The sequence below is a fragment of the Rhinoderma darwinii genome, chromosome 2 (genome assembly GCF_050947455.1).
Source record: "Rhinoderma darwinii isolate aRhiDar2 chromosome 2, aRhiDar2.hap1, whole genome shotgun sequence".
Lineage (NCBI taxonomy): Eukaryota > Metazoa > Chordata > Amphibia > Anura > Rhinodermatidae > Rhinoderma > Rhinoderma darwinii.
Genome location: NC_134688.1, coordinates 84,669,908 through 84,693,254, shown reverse-complemented (window position 1 = coordinate 84,693,254; position 23,347 = coordinate 84,669,908). Strand labels below are relative to the sequence as shown.

At 44.0% G+C, this 23,347-nt stretch overlaps 1 long non-coding RNA gene across 1 annotated transcript; it reads left to right on the top strand.

Moving 5' to 3' along the window:
• Window positions 1–1,923: 1,923 nt before the first annotated feature.
• Window positions 1,924–22,062, top strand: LOC142742284 (uncharacterized). The gene is made up of 3 exons (XR_012881337.1): window positions 1,924–1,995; window positions 3,310–3,384; window positions 21,852–22,062. It is a non-coding gene; the product is annotated as an uncharacterized LOC142742284 (long non-coding RNA).
• Window positions 22,063–23,347: the final 1,285 nt, after the last annotated feature.

Sequence of the window (23,347 nt, the reverse complement as noted above, 5' to 3'; positions counted from 1 at the left end):
GGAAGATTTCGTATTTATATGGTAATTTTATGGTGGGATCCTCATCTCTCAAGCCAGGCTTTCTTTCCGCATTGGAAAGTGAAATGGGCGTGTCTTTTTCAGAATTTGAATCAAAATTCATTCTCAAACATTCACATGGCTTCTCTACCTGTGTACGTCTCCGGGAAAACCATTATAGGCTATGTTCACACGGAGTATTTTGGGGGAGGAATATCTGCCTCAAAGCTCCAAACGGAATTTTGAGGCAGATATTCCTCCCCCAAAATACTCCGTGTGAATAGCAATTATCGCGCCGTTTTTCGCCCGCGGCCATTGAGCGCCGCGGGCATAAAACACGCTTTCTCCTGCCTCCCATTGAAGTCAATGGGAGGTCGGAGGCGGAAGCGCCCGAAGATAGGGCATGTCGCTTCTTTTTCCCGCGAGGCAGTTTTACTGCTCGCGGGAAAAAGACGCCGACGCCTCCCATTGAAATCAATGGGAGGCGTTCTCGGGCCGTTTCTGCCGAGTTTTGCGACGCGGTTTCCGCGTCAAAAAACTCGGCAAAAGACCCCGTGTGAACATAGCCATAAACTTCTCTCTAGGTGGTACAGAAATCCTGAGTTCTTATTTACTCCTAACATGTCTGATGCTAAAGTTTGCTGGAGATGTAACTCCGCCACAGGCACGTACACACACATTTGGTGGTCCTGTCCGGGTATCTCTCATTTTTGGACCCAAGTGGGTCACATGATTAGACAGATCACTAACATGGTTTTGGATTTGTCTTTTGATATGATTGCTCTTTCCAAACATTCCAAGTCCTTTACACCGTCCAAAAACAACCTGACCACACATTTAACTGCTACAGCCAAAACCTTAATCCCTCTCTATTGGCTGCAGACACACCCGCCCTCTGTGCAAACTTGGCTCAAATCTACAGGTTTGAAGAACTATCTAGTTGGGCCAACAGAACCCATGACAAATTTATTAGCGTATGGTCGCCTTGGGTGCAGTTTCAAGCCTCTTCCCCCGCATCTATTTGTTATATAGTCACCGCCTTCTTTTATATTCTCAAGAAGAGGTTTATCGCTTAGCTGGCTTAGGAAATCTGACTGGCGTGGAGACTTGGATCCTATCATTAGTCATTGCTACTTCTTGCCTTACCCCCCCCCCCTCCCTACCCCTCATCCCTATCCATCATGTTCCTTTATCTTTTGCACCCTTATTTACCTCCCCCCTCCCGTCCCTTCTTACCCCATCCTTTTCTATTCCATTATAGAGATGTCCTACAGTACAATGTAGTCCTGTTGGGCTTGTATTTCTGAATGCTAATATTATACTATATTGTATCACATTTTGAATAAGACGTCAGTTATGATGTTTCTTTGTTTGTTGTTGTGTTTCCTGACAGTGCCTTGCGTGGTTTGTCCGGGAAAAAATATATTTGTGCTGTTATTATGTATACATGTCATGTGCACCTTGTTTGCTGTTCAATTTTCAAATGGAAAATAAAAATAAAGAATGATAAAAAAAAAAAAAGAATAGTACTGCAGAGTGCAGCGCTAATACCGGACCCCAGGACTGAAAGGGGAAAAGGCAGATGTGATCAGAGGCTAAAATATACAATGAACATGTAATACAGACATTTATATACTAGGCAGCTGCCGTTTTTGGCATGTTTACCCAGCTGTTAATATAGTGTACCCATTGTTATAGAGTAAAAGTTTACAGTTAGGCTATGTTCACACAGGGTGGATACGCCCTGGTCCCCGCAAGGAATTCCAGCCGAAAAACACCTGCAGTTTCTCGTGCGGAATGTCCGCTGCGGAAAATGGCACTTTAAAAAAAAAAAAAAAAGGTTTATACTGTTTCGTAGCCATGGCAATGTGTCTCTCTGACATTCTACAGCCCAGCCTCCTGGGATGACATTTTATCCTGAGTGACCTCTGCAGCAGTCATATGGGATGAAACCTCATCCCTGGAGGCCGGGCTGGCTGCAGAAGACGAGAGTCCTAGGTAAGTATAATCTATTTTTTATTTTTCTTCTAAGATGCAATTTTGGCGGCGGAATTGCAGCTTTTCCGCCGCAAAAATTGCAACATCTGCTATTTGTTACGGGTTTTACATCCCCATTGAAATCAAAGGGGAAAAAAAGCAACAGTAAACCAGCGATTCCGCAGCATAATTTGACATGCTGCGGATTAAAAAAAGCACCGCAGGTCAATTTATGAAAGTTTTTTTCAGCGGTTTATTTTACGCAGCGTGTGGATAAGATTAGTTCAAATTTCATCCACTTTGCTGCTACTGTACGCTGCAGGTTTTCCGCTATGAAATCCGTTGCGGAAAATGCTACGTGTGAACCCGACCTGAGTCTTCTTCACATATGGTTTATTACTAAGGGTATGTTCACACGCAGTGATTTCAGACGTAATTCGGGCGTTTTACGCCTCGAATTACGGCTTGAAAAAACTGCTCCATTACGCCTACAAACATCTGCCCATTGCTTGCAATGGGTTTTACGGTGTTCTGTTCCCACGAGGTTTAATTTTACGCGCCGCTGTCAAAATACGGCCCACGAAAAAGAAGTGCAGGTCACTTCTTGGGACGTTTTTGGAGCCGTTTTTCATTGACTCCATTGAAAAAACGGCTCCAATAACAGCCGTAAAATATGCAGCGGAAAACGCGAGTTGCTACAAAAACGTCTGAAAATCAGGAGCTGTTTTGGCCTGAAAACAGCGCCGTATTTTCAGACGTATTTGGTCACTGCGTGTGAACATACCCTAAGTATAGACACCCAAGACCAAATAAAAAAACAGGTTGAAATTTGTTTCACTGGTTCTGGTAAAGTGTAAGTCTAAAACGGAGAAGAAAAGAAATGCCAGACCTAAAGCAAAGTGCAAATACGAAAAAACCACCGCTACTCACTGCAACGTAAGGCCGGGTTCACATGTACCGTAAATACTGCGGATTTTGCGCAATATATTTCATTGCAGAAAATCTGCAGCATAATACAGTAGCAGCAGAGTGGATGAGATTTGAACAAATCTCATCCACACACTGCGTAAAAAATCTGCCAAAAAGCTGTTCATAAATTGACCTGCGTTGTGGGTTTTCAATCCACAGCATTTCAATTTATGCTGTGGAATCGCTGCTTTTCTATTGCAGGTTTTTCCCATTGAATTCAATGGGCATGTAAAACCCGCTGCAAATACCAGATGTTGCGATTATTGCGCCGGAAAAGCTGCGATTCCGCCACTAAATGAGCAATTGGGAAAAAAAAAAGGATTATACTTACCCAGAACTCTCTACTTCTGCACCCACCTGTTGTAGCGGTGACATGGGATAAACTTGCTCCCAGAAGGTCGGGCCGCAGGACTTTAGAGGGACGCGTCACCATGACTACGGGTAAGTATAGACTTTTTTACTTTTACATGCATTTTTCCGCAGCAGACATTCTGCCCGAAAATACTGCACCACTATTTGGTGTGGTTTTTTGGCCGGAATTCCCTGCAGCGTCCAGGGCATTTTTCCTCTTTGCATCCCTGCGCTCATTATTTTTTTATTTTTTGTTTGACGTAGCTGTATGAGATTTACTTTTTTCGGGATGAGTTGTACTTTATGGAGGTACCATTTTCTGGTACAATTACATTATTGTTTAATTTATATTCATTTTTAATTTGGCAAAAATGGCGAAAAAGCAGTTCCGCTGCCGTTTTCACTTATTTTTACAAAGTACACCAATCATCATGAATGATACTATACATTTGTTGTGCAAGTTGTTACGGTCGTAATGATGCCAAATATGTGTATATTATTTTATATTTAACTCCTTAATGACCACCGATACGCCTTTTCACGGCAGCCACTAATGGGCTTTATTCTGATGCATAGGCCTTTTCACGGCGCTGCATCAGAATAAATAAACAGAGCAGGGAGGAGTTAAATGTCCCTGCTCTCAGCTGCCAGAGGTAGCTGACGGCTGGGGGCATCCCTGCTCGAACGGTTGAGATCGATATTAGTATCGATCTTACCCGTTTAACCCCTCAGATGCGGCGCTCAATAGCGAGCACCGCATCTGAGTGGTTTTGGAGAGAGGGAGGGAGCTCCCTCTCTCTCCCACCAACACCCGGCGATAAGATCGCCGAGTGTCTGTGTCTCCGATGTCAGCCGGGGGCCTAATAAAGGCCCCCAGGTCTGCCTGTAGCGAATGCCTGCTAGGTCATGCCAGAGACATGGCCTAGCAGATGCCTGTCCGTGTTAAACGGACAGGCAGTAATACACTGTAACACAGTAGTATTGCAGTGTAGTACAAAAGCGATCGGATGATCACATATTAAAGTCCCCTAGTAGGACTAGTAAAAAAGTAAAAAAAAAGTTTAGTAAAGTTAATTTAAAAAATGTGAAAAAAATGAAAAACCTACTTTTTCCCCTTACAAAATGCTTTACTATTAAAAGAAAAAACCAAAATAAAGCAAAAAAGTTACACATAGAGCATCGCTGCGTCCTTAACGACCCCGACTATGAAGTTATTACATTATTTAACCCACACGGTGAACGCCGTAAAAAAGAAACTAGGAAAAATTGCCGTTTTCTGTGACTAACAAATGCGATAAAAAGTGATCAAAAAGTCGCATCTACTCCAAAATGGTACCAATACAAACTACAAGTCCCGCAGAAAAATGCCCTCATACAACTGCATCGGCGGAACAATAAAAAAGTTATGGCTTTTCAAATATGGAGACACAAAAACAAATAATTTTGAAAAAAAAGTGTTTTTTACTGTGTTAGGCCGGATTCACATGAGCGTGTGCGTTTTGCACACGCAAAAAACGTGGCATTTGCGTGCGCAAAAGGCACTTAACAGCTCCGTGTGTCAGCCCCGTATGATGCGCGGCTGCGTGATTTTCGCGCAGCCGCCATCATTATGACACTCCGTTTGGATGTTTGTAAACAGAAGAGCACGTGGTGCTTTTCTGTTTACATTCATAGTTTGACAGCTGTTGCGCGAATCACGCTCGTCCCACGGATTTTCACGCACCCATTGACTTCAATGGGTGCGTTTTGCGCGAAATACGCACACAGAACGGACATGTCGGGAGTTTTTCACAGCGGACACACGCTGCGTAAAAATCACGCAACTGTCTGCACGGCCCCATAGACTAATATAGGTCCGTGCGACCCGCGTGAAAAATCACGCGCGTTGCACGAACGTATATCTCGTTCGTCTGAATAAGCCCTAACAGTACCAAAACATACAAAATCTATACAAATTTGGTACCGTTGCAATCGTAACAACTTGTTGAATAAAGTTATTGTGTTATTTATACCACACGGTAAACGGTGTATATTTAGGACGCAAAAAAGAGTGGTGAAATTTCAGGTTTTTTTCTATCCCCCCCCCCCCCCCAAAAAAAAGTTAATAAAAGTTAATCCATAAATAATATATTCCCCAAAATGGTGCTATTAAAAAGTACAACTTGTCCCTCAAAAAACAAGACCTTATACAGCTATGTCAACGCAAAAAACTTGTAGGTTTTATTGGTACCATTTTGGAGTAGATGCGACTTTTTGATCACTTTTTATCATATTTTTTTAAAGTCAGGATTCACAGAAAACAGCAATTTTTCCATCGTTTTTTATTTAATTTTTTACGGCGTTTACCATGCGGGTTAAATAATTTAAAAGCTTTATATTCGGGGTCGTTACGGATGCGGCGATACCAAGTATGCGTAACTTTTTTACTTTATTTTGGTTTTTTAATAGTAAAGCCGTTTTGTAAGGGGAAAAAGTGGGTTTTTCATTTGTTTTTCACTTTTTTTTAAATTAACTTTATTAAACTTTTTTACTAGTCCCACTAGTCATCCGATCGCTATTATAATACTTCAATACTTTTGTATTGCAGTGTATTACTAGCTGTCCGTTTAAAACGGGCAGGCATCTGCTAGGACATTCCTCTTGCATGACCTAGCAGGCATTCACTACAGGCAGACCTGGGGGCCTTTATTAGGCTGCCATCGGAGACACAGACACTAGGCGATTTTATCGCCGGGTGCCGGTGGGAGAGCGAGGGAGCTCCCTCTCTCCAAAACAACACTGATGCGGCGCACGCTATTGAGCACCGCATCGGAGGGGTTAAACGGGTGAGATCGATACTTATACCTCTGGCAGCTGAGAGCAGGGAGATTTGACAGCTCCCTGCTCTGTTTATTTATTCTGATGCAGCGCCGTAAAAAGGCTTATGCATCCGAATAAAGCCCATTAGTGGCCGCTGTGAAAAGGCGTATTGGCGGTCACTAACGGGCTAAAATGTAGCTAAACTAATAAAACTAATAAACTAAATAAACTAATAAAATAAAACACAATCGCCCTTTTTCCCTTATCAAGTCCTTTTATTATTGAAAAAAATTAAACCATACATACTTGGTATCGCCGCGACCGTAACGGCCTAAACTATAAAAATATTATGTTATTTATACCACGAGGTGAACGGCGTAAAAAAACTTACAAAATAATGCCAGAATTTCTGTTTTTTGGGCACTTTGCCCTACAAAAATTGAAATAAAAAGTGATCAAAAAGTCGCATGTATTAAAAAATGGTGCCTATAAAAACTATAGCTCGTCTTGCAAAAAACAAGCCTTCATACAGCTCCGTCGACAAAAAAATTAAAAAGTTATAGTTCTCCCAACTTGGCGACAGAAAAAATACATTCTTTTTACAAAAGTAATTTTATTGTGCAAAAAGTTGTAAAACATAAAATAGTGCTATAAATTAGGTATCGCTGGAATCGCACTGACCCGCAGAATAAAGTTGACATGTAATTTATAACGCATGGTGAACGCTGTATAAAGAAAACCCTAATAAACTATGGCAGAATTGCAGTTTTTGTTCACCTTGCCTCTCAAAAAATAGGATAAAAAGTGATCAAAAAGTCGCTTGTACCCCAAAATGGTACCAATAATAACTACAGCTCGTCCCGCAAAAAAACAGCCCTCATACTACTACGTCTTTGAAAAAATAAAGGCTTCCATAAGTCAGGAAATAAAAAATATGCAGTTGTGCAGATCAGAGGGGAACATTTAGTCTGTTTCAAGAGGTGATTTATCGGGGCCTTAAAATTAGGGAACCAGGAAGGGGGGGCCCAAACATATCTGCTAAAAGCGAGGGTGCCCGTATTATACCAGGACAACACTTTCCCAGCAAAATTCCCCAAACTGCAAAGGTGCGGAGTGTGGACCAAAAGGGGGATAAGGAATGACACCGTTTATCAGTGAGACACCGGCCTGTGCAGAAATGATTGCTTCACAGCGTAACCCACATCTATGGATTATTTTATTTTTTATCCCATTATTATACCACCTGACTATGCCCCTGATGTACTCTGCCCAGATTACATGTGCCCCCACATTATAAACGGAAACACCAGTAATACTCAAACAAATCTACTACCAAGAAAAATCTACGCTTCAAAAGCCAAATGGCGCTCCCACCCATCTGAGCCCTACAGCGTGCCCAAACAGCAGTTTACTTCGACATATATGGCACCGCCATACCCGGGAGAACCCTTTTAACAATTTTTCGGGTGTGTGTCTACAGTGGCATAAGCTGGGCACGACATACTTGCCACTGAATTGGCAATTCTGGGGAAAAATTGTAATTTTTACTTTGCACCATACGCAGTGCATTTATTTATGGACAAGACCTGTGGGATGAAAATGCTCACTACACCCCTTAATAAATGCCTTGAGGGGTGTAGTTTCTAAAATGGGGTCACTTCTGGGGGGTTTCTTTTATTTTTTCCATCTGAGCCCTGCAATTGTGAACCAATTCTGTGTAAATCGCCAAATTAGGCCTCAATTTCATATGGTATTCTCTCACTCCTGAGCCCTGTCAAATGTCCAGGCAAAAAATTAGGGCCCCATATAGGGTGATTCTAAAACCGGGAAACACAGCATAATAATTAGAGTGCTGTCTTGTTATGGTGCCACAAGCTGGGCACCACATATTGGCATATCTATTGAAAAATCCCATTTTCACTCTGCAATATCGAGTGCAGACTAATTTATGCAAAACACCTGCAGGGTTAACATGCTCACTAGGTGAAACCTTGAGGGGTGTAGTTTCCAAAATGGGGATCACTTTTGGGGGGTTTCCACTGTTTTGGTCCCACAGGGGTTTTGCAAATGCTACATATCGACCAGAAATCAATCCAGCAAAAGAAAGCCAAATGGCTCTCCTTCCCTTCTGAGCCCTGCCGTGTGCCCAAAAATTCATTTATAACTACATATGGGGTATTGCCATACTTGGAAGAAATTACTTAACAAATGTTGGCGTTCCTTTTCTGCTTTATTTTTTGAGAAAATGAAAAATTTAATTTTTATTTTCACTGCCCAATTCAAATAAAATCTATGAAACAGCTGTGGGGTCAAAATACTCACTACACCCCTAGATTAATTCCTCAAGGGTTGTAGTATCACAAATAGAGTCCCATTTGAGGAGTTTACACTGTACTGGTACCTTAGGGGCTTTGCAAATGCGACATCGTGTCAAGAAACCAATCCAGCAAAATCTGTGCTCCAAAAGCCAAATGCCACTCCTTCTCTTCTGTTCCTTGCCGTGTGCCCAAACAGCAGTTTATGACCACATGTGGGGTATTTCCATACTCCAGAGAAGTTGCTTTACAAATGTTGGGGTTCTTTTTTTTCTTTATTTGTTAAGAAAATGAAAAATTTGGAGCTAAAGCTACGTCTTATTGAAGAAAAAGGCATTGTTGGTGATGTAAGGCTTGCATGCAGCTTGCATGAATCTCCTGGGGCGCAGTTTTTATGCTGATAATGCCAGGGGAAGTGTTAAGGATCTGCCAGGCACAGCTTCTGTATCCACGCCCATAGGTAATCAGTCTGCACCTGCTTCTATGTCTGTGAGACTGACTCCATCTTCCACCACTCAGGATGGCAGGCTTAGGAGTGGGAGAGCCTATCACAGCCTGGCCAGACGGAGCTAGCTCCCGCCCTCTGTCTATTTATACCTGTCTTTCCTGTTCCTCCTTGCTTGTGATTCTTCTCTGTTGGTTTCCTGGCCCTGCTGCAGCTTCTTGAACTACTTGTCCCTGCTTCGTATTGACCCTGGCTTACTGACTACTCTTCTGCTCTGCGTTTGGTACCTCGTACTCTCCTGGTTTGACTCGGCTCGTTTACTACTCTTGTTGCTCACGGTGTTGCCGTGGGCAACTGCCCCGTTTCCCTTTGTTCTGTGTTTCCTTGTCTGGTTGTCTGTCCTGCACTTACTGAGTGTAGGGACCGTCGCCCAGTTGTACCCCGTCGCCTAGGGCGGGTCATTGCAAGTTGGCAGGGACTGACTGGCGGATAGATTAGGGCTCACTTGTCTGTTTCCCTATCCCTGTCATTACAGGAAGTTTGGAACAGTTATCGAGTCAGCAGAGTGTTGGCGACTTTTATGCAGTATGATTGTGGAATATCTAGGAGGGAAGTCAAGAATTGACTTATTGCAACGGTGTGATCCTATTAAAGTGACATACTAGAAGTCAGTGAGCTCTTTAGAATGACCCAGGTCTGCTAGTGACTCTATGGCTAAGGTGAACAGGGCTAGCGAAAGAAGGCAGCCCTGTCTGATGCCCCTACAAATACATATGGGATCGGACAGGAACCCCTTTGAGCACACTGCGTAGAGTCCCCCAAGTAGAGTAAAATAATATGACCCAAATTCCATTTTATTCAAAATTAAAAAAAACGGCATTCCCACGGGAGGGAATCCAATGCTTTCTGTAAAACTAGGATTATGAGTATACTGTGGTATGTTCCCCCATGATCCAAGCCAGACCGCTATTATTATCCATGTTTATTAATGAGATTTTAGGCTTGGGTATAAGATGAATGAAGGCAGTATTAGACTGGGAAGGGACTTTCTTCCCTTCTTCGTAAGCATTAAACAGGAGGGTCAAATGCGGTGTCAGTATATCCTTATATTTTTTATAGTAAGTCGAAAATAAAAACATCTGGGCCTGCTGCCTTATTTGAAGTGTTTTCATAACTTTTAACACCTCCTCTTCCATAAAATCAGAGTCTAAGGAATAAATAAATACCTGTTATTTTGGGATATGGGTTTGGTAATCATTTAAACTAAAAGCGAGTGTGCCCTTTGTGTAGGAAGAGAGGCTTAAAAGGGCTTTGTCACCAGATTATAAGTGCCCTATATTTTACATAATCTGATTGGCGCTGTAATGTAGATAACAGTGGTTTTTATTTTGAAAAACAATCATTTTTGAGCAAGTTATGAACAATTTTTGATTTATGCTAATTAGTTTTTTAATGCCCAGCTGGGCGTTTTTTTACCAACTGGGCATTGTACAGCGTCATACACTTCTCTTCGTTCATGTCCATCTGTATTTATCTGTGCTGTCCCATACACCCACATTAACTTTACCGAAGTGTCTTGAGAGTGAATAGACATCGCCTCCAGCCAGGTTGTGATGTCTATTAACACTCCCAACACTTCGGTAAAGTTTCTGTGGGACTTACTCACACAGCACAGCGTGATCTCGCTGTGAATGACAGCACAGTGTGATCTCGCGAGATCACGCTTTGTGTGCAGTGAAACTAGCTGGGCTAGAACGATGGGAAGTGTATGATGCTGATTGGTCAGCGTCACACACTTCTCTTTACAATGGCCAGTTGGTAAAAAGTAAAAAAATGCCCAGTTATTTATTAAGAAACTAATTAGCATAAATCTCAAATTGTTCATAACTTGCTCAAAATTTATCGTTTTTCAAAATAAAAAACACTGGTGTTATCTACATTACAGCGCCAATCAGATTATGTAGGAGATAGGGCACTTATAATCTGTTGACAGAGCCTCTTTAACAACTCTTTGAAGCATTTGTTGGCTTTCAAGTCAATTATGGGGGGACTCATCTAGTGATTTGTTAAGTAGGAAGTACGCTTCTGATTTGTGTGAATTTTACCATTTCTGGATTTGATACAAATGAGTTATCATTGTCTCTAATATCATGCTCTTTAATATTATTCTTAAAGGGGTTGTCCGGGCACAGGACGTTTTTTCATATTGATGACCTGTCCACAGGGTAGGTCATCAGTATATGATCGGTGGGAGTCCGACACCCGGACCCCGCAACGATCAGCTGCTCCATCTGACTCCGGGTACCGAATGTCCGTGCCGGAGTCAGATGGCTCCGGTCACAGTGCAGCGGTCGTTACAGCTCTGCTCTCATTAAAGTGACACAAGTGATCATTTGATCGCTGCTACAATACACTGTAGTACTTATCTGTTTTAGTGTAATATAATTTTTACCAGCTTCTATTAAGCCCTTCCTCTAGCACAAAGTTGGCTGACTTGCCAAGACAATCACCTGCACTTTGCAATTGCATCACCATGGTATCTTAGTGGTTAAATGGGCGAGATCAGAGTTACCTCCAATCCCGGCCATTAGAGTGAAGTGTCGGCTGTAACATACAGCAGATAGCTGCTGGGTATGGAGCGGGCTCAGCCGGTTAGCCCGCACCACCTTCCTGGTTTAGTTATGTTAAATGTCGGGAAGGGGATAGGCAAATATTGCGAAAGTGGGCAAGAAAAGTGTAAAGAATTGCTCGGTTTCAGCAGTTGCTGAAGTTGACAGCCCGTTGCTGGCCGATTTTAAATAAAAGTATAAAGGATATGGAGGATGCTTTTGGATGCAGACTGGGTCTTTTACTCTCAGATCCCGGCCATTGGAGGGAGTGAAGTGTCGACTGTAATATACAGCAGACCCTGGGTATGGAGCTTTTTCATCAACAAAAGTCTCAGGACAATTCACTTGTGGGCTAGGTGATCCCTATATCCGGTTTAACACCTCCCAAGTAACAGATAGAAACTTTGCGGTGTCACATATACACACAAAAGAAAGGAGTCATATACTATTGCTGTTTTTTTTTGTGAAAAATAAGACAATCTAAATTTTATTAGATAACAACAAGAATTTAAAATACACAGAAGATTCAAAACAGTATTAACTGCATATGGGCTAGATAAAAGGTAATCCACATCAATAGCAGTAATATCTTGCTTATAAATAATTAAATCACTATATCAAAGCAGGCTATGATGTAGAGTAACAAGATAATGGGTATAAAATACCTTATCTGGGACAGTGGATCGCAAATAAAGTGCTTAGCAACAGATGCATTTACAAAAAGATATATCATTTTCCCTCCCTCAAATATGAAAAATGCATAGATCAATCATAGTAACAATACAAATCGGTTCATAATGAACCCACAAGAGGAGAATAAGAAGTGAAAGGTACTAGTCCTAAGTGATTATCAGCAGACCATATAGTGTGTAAACACAACATGGACTGGTAATGTTAGTGACCATATGGAAGCAGCATACCTTTCCATCCCCAATCAAAGAAATCAAGGTTGATAAAAGCCAGGTGTCTTACCCCATTATAATGGTGTATCCCGTATGCCCATGAAATTCCCTCGACGCGCATTTCGTGTGGTTTATCAATCGGTGCTCCAGATTCTCAGCCTGTGAGCCCACTCCAAACTCCACCTACCCGGCCATTTAGTTTAGTTACGTTAAATGTCATGAAGGGGTGAGGTAAATACTGAAAAAGTAGGCAAGAAAAGTAAAAATAATTGCTCTGTTTCAGCAGCCGCTGAAGTTGACAGCCAGTTGCTGGCCTAGTTAAATAACAGAGAGATACTGCCTGAAAGAACAATTAAAATGACGTTTCAACGAAGTTAACATTAAGAATGAGCTATTTGCCAAAATTACTAGTATCAGGCTAAAGCAATTTACTCAAATTTACTAGACCACGGGATTGAAAAAGAGCAGAGGCTCAATATTCATAAAGTTAACAAATACCCTGCTCTCGTAGAAAAATATTTAAATTGAGAAATTGCCACAAAATTGTCTGAATATCGAATACTGTGTCCCTAAATTGTCTGAATGTCAAACACTAAGTGTCCCTACGCGTTTCAACGCCCCAGATTTATTAGAGGGTGTAACATCAGGGGTCAAAGACAAGAATTGAGCTCGATTTAACCGGGTAGTATTGTTAGGTACTTTCTGACAGGCACCAATTTCCGAGCATAACTTTATGAATTATTAGTGATTATTGCCGGACAACACTGAAAAGTGCTGTATCGTGTCCCCTGGCGTGAACGACACTGGTATCTGGCCGCACACACGCTGGAAGAATGTCGAGTCTAAAAAGACTTGGTCACGCCCATCGAGTCGTCGTCATCAGGGCTGGCCACCAATCACCATATGAGACGTCCTGTCTGACGTCCGTGAGCCACGCCCATCCCCCTATCCTAGAAGCGCAAATAAGGAAACTGGACCCATAGAGCGTCCATGGTAACCGAGGGAACCAAAGCGGCCATGTTATTGAATATCGACGAAACGTCTTCAAAGGGAAAAGTATAAGATATTGGCGAGAAGCAGCCGAAAGAAACTAGCCCCCACAAATCTATATTGATGGTATAGAAGCGGGTCCATAGTGAAGTACATTAAATATCTGGGCCAATAAGTATAACGATAAAATACCAAAAAGGGAACTACAGCAAAGCGATCAATGGGACAAAGATGTAAATGTGTAGAACACCCTGCCTTAAGCTTGGATAGATTATGATATAATATAAAATATAGTATAGAGGCATGGAATTATCATAGGAAGCATGTGTATGAGATATGTTCATTTAAACCCAAATGCTTAGTAGTTTCCATCCTAAATATCCACTGGGTGTCTTTTTGTAAAATGCGTTTGTTCCAATTGACAAGAGCAGTTTGTATATCTATCTCTGCTCATAGACATAGCCATACAGATTCAAAAGCACACTGCTCCTGGTTGTTTCTCTTCTCTTAGTATTAGAGATGGCAGCAGGGAGGGGGAGGAGGTTGTACGCGGCAGATCAGCGTGTGGAGAGGACGAAAAGTGTTAGGATTCAAACACAGAAACTTCTGTGTCCAAGGCAGTAGCTCTTCTCATTGAGCCATCTGAAATGTTGGACAGCTCCACTATTGAATCTATTGAATTTTTTGCTCAGGTTTTCTTGTTTCCTGCCTCTCTCTCTCTTCCTTAATAATAACCTAAAAAGGAGTCAATATACCACTGGTTACTATAAAACGTATACATTTTATTGTGTACAAATACATAAAAGCTATTACATAAAAAAGTTACAGAGATGATAGCGACCACAGTGTGTGAAAATGGAAACCACACAGCATAAGTCTGAAATGAACATATGCATGTAATGGCAAGAATTACATACATACACCGCATTCCAAATTATTATGCAAATGTTATTTTTCGCTGATTTTCCTAAATAGTTGATGCAACTGACAGTCAGTATAATCTTCAAGCCATCAACTGTTGGAGTATAATGCGAATTTTATTTAACAAATCTCCTAATGATAACAGGTTTTTTTTTTATAAGTAAAAAACTCAAAATGCACTGTTTCAAATTATTATGCACAACAGAGATCAAAACATTTTAAAGGTTGTAAAGAGAACTTAAATGGTAATTTGTTGAATTTGCAGCATCAGGAGGTCATATTTACAGAAATCAAAAGCTCTTTCAATAAAAAAAAACTGAACAGGCCAAGTTACATGTTAACATAGGACACCTTCTTTGAAATCACCTTCACAATTCTGGCATTCCATTGAATTTGTGAGTATTTGTACAGTTTCTGCTTGAATATCTTTGCAGAATGTCAGAATAGCCTTCCAGAGCTTCTGTTTTGATGTGAACTGCCTCCCACCCTCATAGATATTTTGCTTGAGGATGTTCCAAAGGTTCTCAATAGGGTTGAGGTCAGGGAACATGGGAGCCACACCATGAGTTTCTCTCCTTTTATGCCCATAGCAGCCAATGACACAGAGGTATTCTTTGCAGCATGAGATGGTGCATTGTCATGCATGGAGATAATTTTGCTACGGAAGGCACGGTTCTTCTTTTTGTATCACGGAAGAAAGTGGTCAGTCATAAACTCTACGTACTTTGCAAAGGTCATTTTCACACACTCGGGGACCCTAAAGGGGCCTACCAGCTCTCTCCCCATGATTGCAGCCCAAAACATGACTCCGCCACCTCCTTGCTGACGTCGCAGCCTTGTTGGGACATGGTTGCCATTCACCAACCATCCACTACTCCATCCATGTGGACCATCCAGGGTTGCACGGCACTCATCAGTAAACAACACGGTTTGAAAATTAGTCTTCATGTATTTCTGAGCCCACTGCAACCGTTTCTGCTTGTGAGCATTATTTAGGGGTGGCCGAATAATAGCTTTATGCACACTTGCAAACCTCTGTAGGATCCTACACCTTGAGGTTCGCAGGACTCCAGAGGCACCAGCGGCTTCAAATACCTGTTTGCTGCTTTGCAATGGCATTTTAGCAGCAGCTCTCCTAATCCTATTAATTTGTCTGGCAGAAACCTTCCTCATTATGCCTTTATCTGAACGAACCCGTCTGTGCTCTGAATCAGCCACAAATCTTTTCACAGTACGATGATCACGCTTAAGTTTTCTTGAAATATCCAATGTTTTCATACCTTGTCCAAGGTATTGCACTATTTTACGCTTTTTGGCAGTAGAGAGGTCCTTTTTCTTTCCCATATTGCTTGAAACCTCTGGCCTGCTTAATAATGTGGAACGTCCTTCTTAAGTAGTTTTCCTTTGATTGGGCACACCTGGCAAACTATATCACAGGTGTCTGAGATTGATTACAATGATCCAATGAGCCCTAAGACACAATACCATCCATGAGTTTAATTGAAAAACTAATCATTAAATGTTTATGACAATTAAATCCAATGTGCATAATAATTTGGAACACGGTGTATATGGCAAGAAACGAGGATATGGATGTATATATACAAAATGTGTAATGACGGGGGTGGGGAGACAGACAAGTGAGCCCTAATCTACCCACCACTCAGTCCCTACCTACTTGCAACGACCCGCCCTAGGCGACGGGGTACAACTGGGCGACGGTCCCTACGCTCAATAAGTGCACGACAGACAAACCGACAAGGGTACACAGAGCTAGGGGGAGAAAGGGGAAGTTGCCCACGGCAACACCGTGAGCAACAAGAGAAGTGAACAAGCCGAGTCAAACCAGGAGAGTACGAGGTGCCAAACGCAGAGCAGAAGAGTAGTAAACAAGCCGAGTCAAACCAGGAGTGTACAAGGTACCAAACGCAGAGCAGGAGAGTAGTCAGCAAGCCGGGGTCAATATGAAGCAAGGACAATGGTACAAGAAGCTGCAGCAGGGCCAGGAAACCAAATGAGAAGAATCACAAGCAAAGGAGGAACAGGAAAGGCAGGTATAAATAGACAGAGGGCGGGAGCTAGCTCCGTCTGGCCAGGCTGTGATAGCTTCTCCCACTCCTAAGCCTGCCACCCTGAGTGGTGGAAGATGGAGTCGGTCTCACAGACATAGAAGCAGGTGCAGACTGATTATCTATGGGCGTTAACCCCGAATCTGTGCCTGGCAGATCCTTTACAGTACCCCCCCTTTAATGAGGGGCCACCGGACCCTTTCTAAGTGGACCTGGTTTACTGGGGAAACTAAGGTGAAACCTCCTGACCAATATCCCAGCGTGAACATCCCGAGCGGGTACCCAAGTCCTCTCCTCAGGCCCGTATCCTCTCCAATGGACCAGGTACTGGAGGGAGCCTTGGACCATCCTGCTGTCCACAATCTTGGCCACCTCAAATTCTGCCCCCTCAGGGGTGAGAACAGGGACCGGAGGTTTCCTCGAGGGAGCCAAGGACAGGGAGCAGCGTTTAAGGAGGGAGGCATGGAACACGTCGTGTACTCGAAAAGATGGGGGCAACTCCAGTCGGAAGGAGACAGGATTAAGGACTTCAATGACCTTGTACGGCCCTATAAACCGGGGAGCAAACTTCTTGGACGGGACCTTCAGGCGCAAATTTTTAGACGATAGCCACACCAGATCCCCGACCATAAACAAGGGGTTAGCAGAACGTTTTCTATCTGCCTGAGTTTTTTGTATGCTCTGGGACGCCTCTAGGTTCTTCTGAACCTGAGCCCAGACTGTGCACAGTTCTCGATGAACGACCTCTACCTCGGGATTGTTGGAACTACCAGGTGAAATGGAGGAGAACCGTGGATTAAACCCAAAATTACAGAAAAAGCGGGAGACCCCTGACAAGTTACTGACCCGGTTATTAAGGGAAAATTCGGCGAGGGGAATGAATAAGACCCAATCATATTGACAGTCAGAGATAAAACACCTTAAATATTGTTCTAGAGACTGATTAGTCCTCTCAGTTTGGCCATTAGTTTCAGGATGGAAGGCAGAGGAGAAGGACAGATCAATCTCCAACTTTTTACAGAAGGCTCTCCAAAACAATGAAACAAATTGTACCCCTCTATCAGAAACAATATTGACAGGGACCCCATGGAGACGCAGGATGTGTTTGACAAACAAGGTAGCTAACGTCTTAGCATTGGGTAGTTTTTTGAGGGGCACAAAGTGGCACATCTTACTGAAGCGGTCTACTACAACCCACACCACCGACTTGCCTTGAGATGGAGGCAAATCGGTGATAAAATCCATGGAGATATGGGTCCAAGGTCTCTGGGGAATGGGCAAGGAACATAGTAAGCCCGCTGGTCGGGACCTGGGAGTCTTGGACCTAGCACAAACTTCACAAGCGGCGACGTAGGCCTTAACGTCTTTAGGCAACCCAGGCCACCAATAGTTTCTGGCAATGAGTTGCTTTTTACCCAGGATGCCTGGATGGCCAGATAGTGCAGAGTCATGATTTTCCCTAAGTACCCTTAGCTGGAATTGCAGGGGAACAAACAGCTTGTTCTCAGGAAGGCTCCCGGGAGTTGAACCTTGATCAGCTGCAATTTCAGAGACTAAATCAGAATCAATAGCGGAAATGATTATACCTGGAGGCAAAATACAAGCAGGATCTTCCTCCGAAGGAGGGCTGGCCATGAAGCTACGTGACAGTGCATCAGCCTTAACATTTTTAGACCCAGCCCTATAGGTAACCACAAAGTTGAATCTGGTAAAAAATAACGCCCAACGAGCTTGTCTCAGATTTAGCCTCCGGGCAGATTCTAGGAAAACCAGATTCTTGTGGTCGTTAAGGACCGTTACCTGGTGCCTAGCCCCCTCCAGGAAGTGGTGCCACTCTTCAAATGCCCATTTAATGGCTAAGAGTTCGCGGTTGCCAATATCATAGTTACTCTCAGTGGGTGAAAACTTCCTGGAGAAGTAGGCACAGGGACGGAGATGGGTGAGGGACCTGGTACCCTGGGACAAGACAGCCCCCACTCCCACCTCGGACGCGTCAACCTCCACGATAAATGGCTCCACTTGGTTGGGCTGAACCAGCACCGGGGCCGAGATAAAGCACTTCTTAAGGACCTCAAAAGCCTGGACAGCCTCAGGAGGCCAGTGGAGGAGATCAGCACCTTTGCGAGTGAGATCCGTAAGAGGCTTAGCGATGACCGAGAAGTTTGCAATAAACCTCCTGTAATAATTAGCGAACCCCAGGAAGCACTGTAATGCCTTCAGGGAGGCAGGTTGGACCCATTCCGCCACAGCCTGGACCTTGGCGGGGTCCATGCAGAATTCATGAGGAGTGAGGATTTGGCCCAAAAATGGTATCTCCTGCACCCCAAACACACATTTTTCGGTCTTTGCAAACAGTTTGTTTTCTCGAAGGACCTGGAGCACCTTCCTGACATGCTCAATGTGGGAGGACCAGTCCTTGGAAAACACAAGTATGTCATCAAGGTACACTACAAGAAATAAGCCCAGGTAATCTCTTAAAATCTCATTTATGAAATTCTCGAAGACCGCGGGAGCATTACACAACCCAAAGGGCATGACGAGGTATTCGAAATGACCTTCGGGCGTGTTAAACGCAGTCTTCCACTCATCCCCCCCTTTGATGCGGATAAGGTTATACGCCCCCCGTAGATCAAACTTAGAGAACCATTGGGCCCCCTGAACCTGATTAAAGAGATCAGGAATCAGAGGAAGGGGATACTGGTTCCTTACAGTGACCTTATTCAAGCTTCGGTAGTCAATGCATGGCCTAAGACCACCATCCTTCTTCCCTACGAAGAAGCCAGCACCTACCGGAGAAGTAGAGGGGCGAATGTAACCCTTGGCCAGGCATTCCTGGATATACTCTCTCATGCCTTCACGTTCGGGACAAGAGAGATTAAATATCCTACCCTTAGGGAGCTTAGCTCCTGGTACCAAATTGATTGCGCAATCATATTCTCTATGAGGAGGTAACACTTCGGAGGCCTCCTTAGAGAAAACATCGGCAAAGTCCTGAACAAACTCAGGTAGCGTGTTCACCACCTCAGGGGGAGAAATAGAATTAACAGAAAAACATGACGTCAAGCATTCATTACCACAGTTGGTAAGGTCCCCAGAATTCCAGTCAAACGTGGGATTATGCAACTGCAACCAGGGAAGGCCTAAAACCAAATCGGACGATAATCCCTGCATTAACAGTACAGAGCACTGCTCCAAATGCATGGAGCCAACAAGGAGTTCAAAAACAGGGGTATGCTGTGTAAAATAACCATTAGCAAGAGGAGTGGAGTCGATACCCACTACCGGGACAGGTTTAGGCAAATCAATCAAAGGCATAGCTAGAGACATAGCAAATTCCACAGACATGATATTAGCAGAAGACCCTGAATCCACAAAGGCACTGCCGGTAGCAGACCTACCACCAAAAGAGACCTGAAAGGGAAGCAAGATTTTATTACGTTTCATATTTACGGGAAATACCTGTGCACTCAAGTGACCTCCCCGATGATCACTTAGGCGCGGAAGTTCTCCGGCTGCATTCTTACGCTTAGGACAGTTGTTCACTTGATGCTTGTCATCCCCACAGTAGAAGCAGAGACCATTCTTCCTGCGGAAATCTCTACGTTGTTGGGGGGACACGGAGGCCCCGAGTTGCATAGGTACCTCCGAGTCTTCCGGGGAGGAACGAAGGAACGGAACCTCGGGAGGCATCATGGGGGAGTCAGAGGAGAAAACATCAAGACGTTCAAGTCGTCGTTCCCTGAGACGTCGGTCAAGTCATACCGCTAAAGCCATAACCTGGTCTAGGGAGTCAGAAAATGGGTTAACTAACTAGCAGATCTTTCAGGGTATTCGACAGACCCAACCTAAACTGGCACCTTAAGGCAGGGTCATTCCACCGAGAATCTACGCACCACTTCCTAAAGTCAGAGCAATACTCCTCAACAGGTCTCTTACCCTGACGTAAGGTCACCAGCTGACTCTCGGCAAAAGCAGTCTTGTCAGTCTCGTCATAGATGAGTCCGAGAGCAGAAAAGAAAAGATCAACGGAGGAAAGTTCAGGGGCGTCAGGAGCCAAGGAGAAGGCCCATTCTTGGGGCCCTTCCTGGAGCCGGGACATAATTATACCCACCCGCTGGCTCTCAGAACCTGAGGAGTGGGGCTTTAAACGAAAATAGAGCCTACAACTCTCCCGAAAGGAGAGAAAAGTCTTCCGGTCCCCTGAGAACCGGTCGGGCAACTTGAGGTGGGGTTCAAGAGGTGAGGTGAGGGGGACTACCATGGTAGCATCAGGCTGGTTGACCCTCTGAGCCAGGGCCTGGACCTGTAGGGAGAGACCCTGCATTCGCTGAGCCAGGGTCTCAAGGGGGTCCATAGTGGTGTCGGGGACCAGGGTAGACTAGGTATGGGCTTGTAATTATGTAATGACGGGGGTGGGGAAACAGACAAGTGATCCCTAATCTACCCACCACTCAGTCTCTGCCTACCTGCAACGACCCGCCCTAGGCGACGGGGTACAGCTGGGCGACGGTCCCTACACTCAATAAGTGCACGACAGACAAACAGACAAGGGTACACAGAGCTAGGGGGAGAAAGGGGAAGTTGCCCACGGCAACACCGTGAGCAACAAGAGAAGTGAACAAGCCAAGTCAAACCAGGAGAGTACGAGGTGCCAAACGCAGAGCAGAAGAGTAGTAAACAAGCCGAGTCAAACCAGGAGTGTACGAGGTACCAAACGCAGAGCAGGAGAGTAGTCAGCAAGCCGGGGTCAATATGAAGCAAGGACAATGGTACAAGAAGCTGCAGCAGGGCCAGGAAACCAAACGAGAAGAATCACAAGCAAAGGAGGAACAGGAAAGGCAGGTATAAATAGACAGAGGGCGGGAGCTAGCTCCGTCTGGCCAGGCTGTGATAGGTTCTCCCACTCCTAAGCCTGCCACCCTGAGTGGTGGAAGATGGAGTCAGTCTCACAGGTGCAGACTGATTATCTATGGGCGTTAACCCCGAAGCTGTGCCTGGCAGATCCTTTACAAAATATATATAAGAGTTTTACTTGAAATACTGATAGGGGAGTCCCTTATGTGATAGCTCAGGTAAAGCTCACAAACATATGATGACGTTTTGGTATGCATGAGGTGCATGAGGCCCAACTGGTTGGTTAGACATGTCCTATTTTTCAATGGACCGTTCACACGCTCCGTTGAAACACATGGGTCAGTGTGACGGTCGTTGTTTTAACGGCCGTTACACGGACGAGATTCACGTTCGTGTGAATGGGCCCTAAATCTGACCCTTTTGGCTTCCTATATAAGCCTAGACCTTGCACTTCCTCTTTGCCAGATTATTGAGCTTCCTGCCTGTAGTCTAGTGCCTCACTGCCTCTCTACAAAGTGTTACTGCTCATTTGTGTATCAAACTTGGATTGTTTCCTGACCAGGTCCCTGCCTCCTGCTACAGAATGTTGCTGCTTATGTTGCCGAATCTGGACTGTTACTTGACAACTTTTGTAATTTTTACCCTCCTGCCAGATCGTTTCAGCCACTGAACTCCGAATCTGCTACAGATCTTGACAGAAAGCATCCAAGTCTTTACGGAGGGAAGATCACACAGGCTGTCAGTATCAGAGTGAAGATAGGGGGAGAGCACTCACTGCAGAATCAACAAATATTCTGTTTATTTGATTATTATTTTTGTTAATTGTTATTGTAACATTTTTCCTAATAAAGTTCTTAAACACTATGCGCATTTACTATTTATGATTTTACTTAAATATGGTTGCATTAAAAAAAAAAATACACACATATACACATAAATAACTAAAATGCACTTCCCCACTCAAAGCAAAAAACAACAAAATAAAGTCTGGTATTGTAATAGTACATCAAGTTCCTCACTATCAGTCCTGATGTTCAAAGCCTCTCTTTTGTGCTAGATGACTCCCTTTTTATAAAGCCAGAATTCCTGCACATTAGCGTTCACAGAGGTCTCGCATATCCTCTTGTACTTGTGGAGAAATATGCAGAAGCCACATTCCCTACATCTTGCTGCAGCACTAGGAGTATAATTGAAAGTATGCCAAAGTCACATCGCATGTGCATTCTGGACCTGCACAGGCAATAAATACCTACCTCCTGTTATTTAACCCTCTTTATGCACGGTAAGGCCTTATTCACACGAACGTATTTAACGTCCGTGATACGCGCGTGAAAACCACGCGCGCTGCACGGACCTATGTTAGTCAATGGGGCCGTTCAGACAGTCCGTGATTTTCATGCAGCGTATGTCCGCTGCGTAAAACTCACGACATGTCCTATTCTTGGCCGTTTTTCGCACATCACGCACCCATTGAAGTCAATGGGTGCGTGAAAATCGCGCACGGCACACGGAAGCACTTCCGTGTGTCACGCGTGATTCGTGCAACAGTAGATAAAGAAATGAAGGAAAAAATAAAAGCACTTCATTTCTTTTTCTAAACATCAAAACCGCATGTCATAAGGATGGCATATGCTTGAAAATCACACAGCCACGCACCATTCACTGATGACACACGGAAGAGCAACGCGCGCAAAATGCTGCGTTTTTTGCGCGCGCAAAACGCACACATTCGTGTGAATAGGGCCTAATGCAAAATAAGTTGTTGACAAAACCTTTATCAGCCACACTCACAAGTTGGGCTGGTGGCCAAGTAGTTCCAGGAAGTATACAGTGAGGGCTAAGGCCCTATGCACACGACCGTAAGAATCGTACATATTTGCAGACCCATTCACTTCACTCGTCCACGGACACCTTCCTGTTTATTTATGGGAAGTTGTCCGGGCCGTAGAAGTGTACCACAAAAGATAGGACATGTCCGTTCTTTTACTTTTTACGGACCGTGCTCCCATATATTGTATGGAAGCACGGGCCGAAAATGCGGGTGGCTGTTCACGGCCGGCCGTGCCCACAAAGTGATTACGGGCATGGCCGGGTGCATGAGGCCTAACTGGTTGGTTAGAAGCTGCTTATCCATTCTGGAAGCACTGAA